Source organism: Hesperophylax consimilis, chromosome 12, assembly GCF_061612785.1.
Source record: "Hesperophylax consimilis isolate HC1 chromosome 12, BYU_Hcon_1.0, whole genome shotgun sequence".
Taxonomy (NCBI): Eukaryota; Metazoa; Arthropoda; class Insecta; order Trichoptera; family Limnephilidae; genus Hesperophylax; species Hesperophylax consimilis.
This window is the reverse complement of record NC_142847.1, coordinates 34,239,663-34,249,106: the sequence shown is the minus strand read 5'-3', so window position 1 is coordinate 34,249,106 and position 9,444 is coordinate 34,239,663. Positions and strand designations below refer to the sequence as shown.

Sequence of the window (9,444 nt, the reverse complement as noted above, 5' to 3'; positions counted from 1 at the left end):
TGTGTATTTGAGAGGTGGAAGGGAGTGGGGAAGGGAAGGAAAGAGAAGAGGAACGTTGGGAAATGCCTGGCCATTAACATGGCTAAAGCCATTTTAAGCAATGTTTCGATTCTGAACTGTAGACTTTCACTAGGGCGTTACGGAGAGTATCTAGAATATTAGTCACACTTCTACGGGTATCGAAATGGTGACCTTGATGCGGAGAGGCAAGCCTGTCACCGCTATGCCGCGAGCGATATTATTATCAAGTTTCACTAAAATGGTAAATTAATCATTGAACATTACATATTATATTATTGTGTAAAAATAAAATATAAATGAAGCAATACATATTCTCGAACGGTGAGCTCTGAATGTGCGCAAGCTTTACTATCTGAAATTTATTTCAGCACAAATGTAACTTACATCATGAGTTATTGATGGCTGAAATTTCTATTGACTGTAAAAAAACTAAAGACAAAACGTCCTATTCAAATAAGCCAAAACTATGTTTAAAAATGCGAAACAAGGTTATAACTACCACCCTAATATCATAAAAATAATTGTAAAAAATTAAAAATATGTTTCATCCTAGTGAGCCCGTCGTCCCACGGGTCGGTAAGCAATCGACATAACGTCGGTGCATACATAATATGAACAATGTAACGTTTTTGACGAAAATGAACTAAATATACAGTTTTTTTTAGTTTTTTTTTCTCCACCTTCTACAATATGAACCATGTCCTAATAACCAATATTTATGGAGATAGAAAACGAATCATGTGCAGGCAGTCAAAATTTTGCATCTCAATAAGAACCATGTGAACTTATTTTACATGGTTCATATTAAATGTGCGCTTTTTTCCGCATCTATGGTCACATTGTTCATATTCTACATCTATGATTACACTGACAGTTGTCAAGTTGTTCCCGCATATTTTCTACCTTGTACACGCTCTAGCTGTTTTTGAAGTGAATAAATAAATAAATCCGACATAATATTATTGTTTGACGGTTCGTGGCCATTTGGTTTATAAAGTAGCGGTAAGTTATTATGTTTTATTTTATAAATTTCACGTATTTTCCTAAAAACAGTAACAAAATGTCATCCGAGGATTTATGAAAAATGGCTGCCCTTTGAAGCGTCAATAATTTGAGTCCAGTGTTGTGATAAACTTCGAATTTTGACACAATGTGGAAAAATATTAAAGTTATTTTGTTTTTATGTTTCAGGGAAAGTTTAATACTAAAATTTAACTCAAAAATAAGAGAAATACATGATTATTCTAAGCATTACATGTCATTATCATCTGACTGGCATCTGTAAGTATTTGTCTGTCTTTTAACTATATTTTACTATATTGTTGTCATATTTGTGCGTACTATGTAATGTATATTTCAATCTGTGTATCTTCTTTTACAGATAAATATATCTTTGACTATAATAAGAGAAACGTGTAGAGAAATCACTGTAGTTTGCTGACAAGTTCAAAAATTTTTATGTGAGTTCATATTTTTATTACTGTACTAGTACTGTAGCAGGAAAGATGTTGAATTATGTATTTAATTTTGATTTTGTTCCAGAATGTACCGAAACCGCACGAGGGAGATTGTACGTTTAAGTACGATACGTAGTTCTGTATCAGAGGTTATGGATGTTGGAGATCTTGAACCAGTCAATCAAATGGATGTTGAAGATCTTGAACCAGTCAATCAAATGTATGACAACATGATGTTATGTCCTGTGACTGGAGAATTTATTCCAAACCTGTCGAATAACATTGGCTCCACACGGAACGATGTTATCTCTGGAGACAAAAGTCTGTGTGAATTAACTGGAGAGTGGATCCCAGAAAATGATAATACAAATGTTTCTTTACCATTAGATTCTGATTCACTTGTTCAGAAGATTAAAAAAAATAAGAGATGTAGAGTCTTGGGCAAAGAGTATGTCGGATATAAAAAGCATTGCGGGAAATATGAGCAAAGCCAATTGAAGTCAGCAAAGTCTATGGGAATAAGATGTGAACACGAACAACCCAAATTTGCACTTAAAAATTCTTTTTATTGTCATAAAATAACGGAAGAGGATCGCCTGCACACATTCAACAGTTTTTGGAAATTGAAAACTTGGTCGGAGAAGAGAGCTTATTTCCTGGGCTTTGTAGCAGTACGTGCTATAAGACAGCGTCGTCGTGAAAGCGCAGATTGCACGAAAAAGACACAAGGACGTGATGTATATCTGTTTACCAAGGACGGGGATAAATATAAGGTGTGTCACAAAATGTTTATGAATACGTTGAGCATTACAAAAAGCACTTTCAGGAGGTGGAGCTATCATAATCAAGTTGTCAATGACGAGGATAACGTATCCCCTAACACTGTAAGTAAAAAAGTTGCCAAGCATACTAAAGCAGTGGATAGTATTAAAAAATGGCTTAATCTTCTGCCAGTTGTTCCGAGTCACTACTGCAGATCACAAACAAATAGACGATATGTGGAATCGTTCTTTTTATCGAAGCAACACATGCTTTCAGTCTTCAGTATTTGGTGCACTGAAAATAATGTGCCAAAAGTCAACAGAAACTTATTCAGTGACGTTTTAAAAGCTGAAAAGGTTTCCATTCACCACCCACGCAAAGATCAATGTGATATTTGTGTGGGTTTTAAATGCGGTACTATTGGAGGAGAAGTTTATGAGCAGCATATTATACGCAAGGATCAAGCGAAAATTGCTAAGAATGCAGCAAAAGAATCTGCCAGTGAGACTACATTAGTTGTCACTATGGACTTGCAGAGTGTACTGTTATGTCCCAAATTACTAGCGTCTGCTGTATACTACAAGCAGAAACTTCAACTCCACAACATCACATTATACGTCCTAAACAATGCAGATGTCACTCTCTACACGTGGCATGAAGCAGATGGAGGTGTGACCGCGAATGAATTCACAAGTTGTATAATCAACTACCTGGAGAGCTTACCCCTACAGTATAAGAATGTCATCCTTATTTCCGATGGTTGCAATTACCAAAATCGGAACAGAATACTGGCAAGTGCATTGAGTGATTACTCTAAAAGGTCGTCAGTCACAATAGATCAAATTTTTCTGGAGAAGGGCCATACTATGATGGAAGCCGACAATGTCCATTCGGTGCTGGAGCATTACTTCAAGCCACCAATATATTCTCCAAGTGATTATTTATCTCGCATGCAAATGGCTCGACCCAAACAGCCATACAATATAAAAAATGTCCACTTCGACTTTTTTTTAAATTACGAATCATTGAATACAAACCTAACATCTTTGAGACCGGGAAAGAAAGTAGGGGATCCCGTTGTCACAGATTTGAGGGCTCTTAAATACTTATCGTCGGGGGATATCCTCTATAAATTAGACCAGTCGAAGGATTGGCTGGAATTGCTCCAACGCCGCAAGACTGGCTATGTTCCCCCATTGCCTCTATACACCAAACCCCTTGCTTTATCAGATTCTAAATTCAGGCATTTGCAAGAGTTAAAACTGGTAATAGATAAGGATCATCACCCATTTTATGATTCTCTAACTTATGTGTAGAATTGTGGGAGAAAAAACAAATAATTTAAGTGTGAATTATGTTTCCTCTTTTTTAGTAATTATATTCCAATAAAAACATCATTAAAAAATATAATATTGTGTTTATTTTACTATTATGTATTTCATTGAAGTATGATTTTATGCTATTAATATTATCGAGTTATTAAATTTATTCTTAAAGAATAAACTTACTACAACTAGTGTGAAAAATGAGAGCAATGGTCCACTCACTGAACTTGTCAGGAGGTTACTAGTTTTAATTAGCAGAGCTCTAAGAATGTGAATGGTAGAAGAAGGCGAGGACGCCCAAGAAAGACATGGCACGACCAAGTGAATCAGATACTTGAGTCGGACCATGTCAAGAGTCAGAATAATAGAAGAGCATGTATGAGACGTTGTATTAATGTGAACGAGACAAGGAATGTGTGCCAAGACCGAGTTGTTTGGCGGTCCGTCCTCTCTGCCTACCCCTGCGGAGAAACGGCGTGATGGTTAGTTAGTTAGTTATCTTTAAGATATTTTAGAGATGGATTTTCTTCTGTGTAAATATGGATGTTGTGATGACAAAGATGTGTGTCGTTAAAACTTGGGAATCTTAAAATAAAAAGTTTCATTCACATAATTTATACTTTTCCAAAATATTATACAAAAATTGATATAAATAATAAAACAAAATGTCATATCCTTTGCACACCACTACATTCACATAATATATTTTGTGATAATAGTCTCCCATTTTAAATCTCTACTTTAAACACAAGACTTGAATGAAATATTTTGACAGCTGCTATTGAAAATGAACAATGTGACGAAAACCGTGCACAGAATATGAACCATGTGAGCAAAATCGCATTAAAATGTGATTTTCTGATACAAAATAATTAATATTTGCAAATAACATTTTATTTTACTGAATAAAATGTATATTTCCTACTTTGTTCATAAATAGAACTTTCGTTTTCCGTTTCGTTATTTTTTTAAACAGTTTTTATCGATTATCTCAGAATGTACTAAAGCTTACATTGTTCATATTATGTATGCACCGACGATAAATCAAATGCTGTAAGACCCTGCGCCGAAATGTTCAACACTGAACTGCGCTGCAGACCTTTACCTGACTATAGCGAAATTAATTTTCTGCGCAGGGTCTTGCAGCATTCGGTATGTTTATATTATGTGGGACGACGGGCTTAGTGTGAGAGACTAATATTCAGAATTGAAACGTTAAACCCTTTCACACCCGCATTATTGTTTCCAAATATATAAAATATGTAATGCTTGATACCTCAGAAAATTATTTGAAAATTTTTGGTAATTAATTTTTTTTTTTTTTAATTTTTTATATGTTAATTTGGATTAACATTGGGCGTCAGAGGGTATTTTTTAAATAGAAAGGTAAATAAACATAACACAAAAGTAATACAAATAACTGTTTCATGTCAAAAATGCACATTTACAATGAAGTGATAACCTCTAAGGTACAAACAAATAACATTTAAACTAAAATTCATTCAGAAATAAAGAAATAATGAAGAATAATAAATCTTTCAAAATTTTCCATACTAGTCGAAAACATGTCCGTCACTACCAGTGTTAATTTGAATGAACATTGAAATTCATTTACAATATTCTGAGAAATTACTGTGATAGGTGAATTGAACTGATGTTATTATTATAGAACACATCTTAATGCGTTAAAATATTTGTAATTCGAGTATAAAATATTGATATCTCGCCTTAAATTAAGTAATCAATGACGGCAGAAATTCGATGAAACTCACAATCAGCAGATGTCAAAATATTTATCGTTGTTGTGGCGGGAATAAGGATTTCAACCGAGCGGAAAAAATAGACGACACAGAAAAGAATACAAGTTATAAGAAACCTAAAACATGGTTTTTCTAAATCGCTACCGTTACGGTAAAAAAAATCACAAAGGTCATGTTAATTTGAATTAACACTGGGACTGAAAGGGTTAAGTTCCCTGAAATAAATGACTAGGGCTATGTCTACTTACTACATCAGAAAAACGTCTCATAAGCTAACATTAATCCTTCTCATCTTCTTCCCCTCCCCTAAACGTCACAAAATTCCTCAAACTGGGAATGCCACAATCACATGGTATCCTTTTAATGTAGTAGGAATACTCTTTAGAACCAAAATGCAGTGGATTTCTTCCTTCTAGCGAAGGACTCGTAATAATTATCCTAAAGCCAATGATATGTGAACGACCGACAGTGCCTTTATAACAACACTATTTGATAGAATTGTCGTGCTCCACAGAGCACAATGTATCTATTGTCACTTGTGAATACTGTACTGCGGAAATTGTAAACGAATTTTATGACTCTATCGCAAATTAAATAATGGATTCAGCCATTTTTCAAAAGTGGCACATTTTCTACTGGGGAAGGTCAGGGTTTCGGTGATGAGATCAATATAATTGATCTGCTGAAATCATCTAACATAACAGCGAGCAAATTAAGAGGAAGCCACAAGCCAAAAATGTGTATATTCTTGGTATACCTTATATCGTAGGTAATAGGCATTAAAATCGCTTGACAAACGGAGTCTAGAAACGTTTGATTTCAACTGTTTTTTTATTTATTTTGTAAATTAATAATTTTATAAGAAAGCAAAAAAAGTTAATCAAGTGAAACTATCACAGATAATCTGAGCTATAATACTGTATTTTTTAAGTTGTTTCCTCTATACGTTCATACATTACTATTGAAAAAAAATTTTTTTTAGCAGTTGCATTTATATTTTTTATTGAGTAATTTATATATTTATTTGTTCAATTTATCTAAAGCATATTATTATGTATTCATAATGTACACCAATTCGTTATAAAGATTATTCAAAATAGTGATTTGGCATTAAGCTTCGCCTTAAGTAAATACTTAATTTTTTATAATTTACTTGATAAATGGTAATGCATTTATTGGACTAGCCATAAAGACTTAGGTATCACCTATTTAGACAGACTAACCACTTGAGTAATTTTTGGCATATTATTTATTTATTTAGTTATTTAAACGCCATAAAATGACCTTTACAATAGAATGATACATCGGATTATAAGAATACAGTGGTACACAGGAGAATATTAGTAATATATTATATATTACAGCACAAGTAATCTGTACACAAAAATATTTTTATAAGTAATACAGTTGTTAATAGGAGTCCAGTGAGACAATACATAATTAAAAGAAATATCTTCTAGTGTAATCGCTATAGTTATATAGCTATAGTTGAATGAATACTAGGTTTATATAAGACCTGACATATTATGTCGAGGTATGAGTTCTATTATCATAAGCACCTCATACCTCGACAGGTATAGAATGTTATAATAACAGAGAATATTTTTTTTTATTTGAACAGAATAAGTGATTTGTTGAAATTTATAATCTAGCAAAATATTATAATAGAGTAATTAGTGGTGAGTTTATTGTTACCTTCAAAATCAATTCTACTTGGAATAGCTGGGCAGGTATCGCAAATTGGATTTAATAATTCAGGGCTGTCAGCAATTTAATGATACTTTTGGATAACAAATTTAAAAAATGTAATATAATAATAATTATGATAGCTAACACTATAAGATATCTATAGTAAATTGTTTTGATGTAGTAAAATATTTTATAGAACCCACGCAGAAGAATATTATCATGTCTAACATTGATTATTGTGATTGAGTTATGTAATTATAGCCTTCTTATAACTATATTCCGTGCAGTTGAATACACCTACTACTTCTGAGAAAACATTGCCAACTGCATGAAATACAGGTATAAGGGAGTATCTAAATGACTCAGTCCTGATATTGTTGTTGCACTTAAAAAGAATTTTGGATCGACTAGTTCTTGTAGGTATATGGAAATTATGTCAAGTTTGCAGAAACGCTTTGAACGATCGCTCGCCATAATGTTCCGAATTTATATAACCTAAAATTATGTGACAGACAGTGAAATCTATGTGGATTCATTGCCTTTAAATCACAGTAAGCAGTTTCATATATTTCAATATAATATTTTGAGAAATTCTATTAATACTGTCTTGAACTGATCGTTCAAATCATCAATCGGGGAAATTCAATAATTCCATACGAATATTCCAATCGATTCACAGGAGGGATTTCCAATAAACAAAATTACCTGTTACAGTCTTCCCGGAGGTATTTTTCCGGTCTCCAGTTTAGAGCGTTGTACCGAATTTTGTATCATTGCCATTCCCCATTGCTCATTATCAATTCAGTTCTGTCAATATTCTTTACTATAAAAATATAGCTTATACTCCATATCACTAATATAAAATTGCTCACAATATCACTAATATAAGCCATGCTTCGACATTTACTAATGTAATACGCATCGCACAGTGGCTCAAATTGGTGATCTATAGAAACACTTAGGTGTAAACGTTTATACGTAAAAAATAAACAATTTTATTATTATTATAAAAACATTATTCTCATAAATAAATGGATAATTTACATCCGTTTCGTATATTTTAAAGCCTTGATCTGTAGTTCTTTTCATACACCATGCGGAAGCGTGTTTCCCTAGTCATTAAATTATAATACATTATACACTTTCGTACAAATTAAAACATAACTAACTCTAACACTAAACAATTTATATCGTAATGTTGATGATTCGTGCGTCATGTTAGAACACTAATGTTTTCTGAAACAAAATACTTATAACAAGCATTATCAGGGTACAAATTAAACATGTCAAAAATAGATATGATTTGAGATTTTCACCACCAAAAGTATTGTAGTGATTTATTAATGGGATATTATCCCATTTTGCGGTCCCCCTTTTTAAACTGCCCGAAACGTTGGCTAAAGAAGAAGGTAGCGCAACACGGCATAATACCCCAAAAATAAATCACTACAATTATCAAAAAATACATTGTGTGTGCTTGTATACAAATATAACCCCTAACTTACACTGACGGACTTACGGTGGACTTAACCCTTGCAGGCCTAGAAAATCTATCTTTCCGTGGGGTATATTTTTATTATTTCTGATTCTAAAGGGATCCCTCCGGAAGTAACTAATTCATAGTTTAGAAAAATAAAAATGGTGCTTACCGCTAATTTTTAATTCTAAAACCGTTTTATATAAAATATTTTAATGGTAAGGTCCTGATTTTTATTAATCTTAAATGTAAATAACTTACATCCGTAGGGATCCCTCTAGAAACATTTGAGATTTTAGTTACACGTTCATCAGAAATATTTAAAATGTTAGCTTAAAAGTTTTGTGGGCGAAAATACTTAACCAAACTGAAAAATTATTTTTTTAATCAAAGGTAATAGCAAATATCTAGTACCTACGGATATGTGCGACTATATTTATTTGTGTTTTATAAAGGACATTAAATAATTAATTTTTGGGTGATTTTAGGAGAAACTTTGGTATTCTTTTGTGAGTCAATTGAAATTGTTAAAAAAATAATTTTACCCTACCTAGTGTTTCAATAAAATAAAAAAACGCAATAAAACATCTTAAAATAGTTGTTTCTTTGGGTGGTAATTTTAGTTTATTTAAATAATAAATAAATATAAATCGGTCGTTTGTAATTTGAATTTACGCCTATGAAAATACTTTTTTAAATAATATTTATTTTTTATTTCATCATATTAACTGCCGGCCTCTGTGTTTCCTCCCTCCTACAACATGGGACTCTTCAAGACCCATGTTCACTCCTTCCTCTCCACAAAAAGACCCTCCACACAGCATCCCCAAAGATGGCATAGGCCCTGAGGGAAATTATTTTCTTCAGGGCCTCTTGTGTGGAGTTAATATAAAAAAATAAAAAAAAATTGCAGAGAGATTTTTTTTTAAATAATATCCATTAAATCACAAATA

The 9,444-nt window shown here is 32.6% G+C and overlaps 1 long non-coding RNA gene across 1 annotated transcript; it reads left to right on the top strand.

Moving 5' to 3' along the window:
• The first annotated feature begins 604 nt into the window (after positions 1–604).
• On the top strand, positions 605–3,650 carry LOC149419538 (uncharacterized). Its single transcript, XR_016302883.1, has 2 exons — positions 605–1,023; positions 1,213–3,650. It is a non-coding gene; the product is annotated as an uncharacterized LOC149419538 (long non-coding RNA).
• The last annotated feature ends 5,794 nt before the right edge of the window (positions 3,651–9,444 follow it).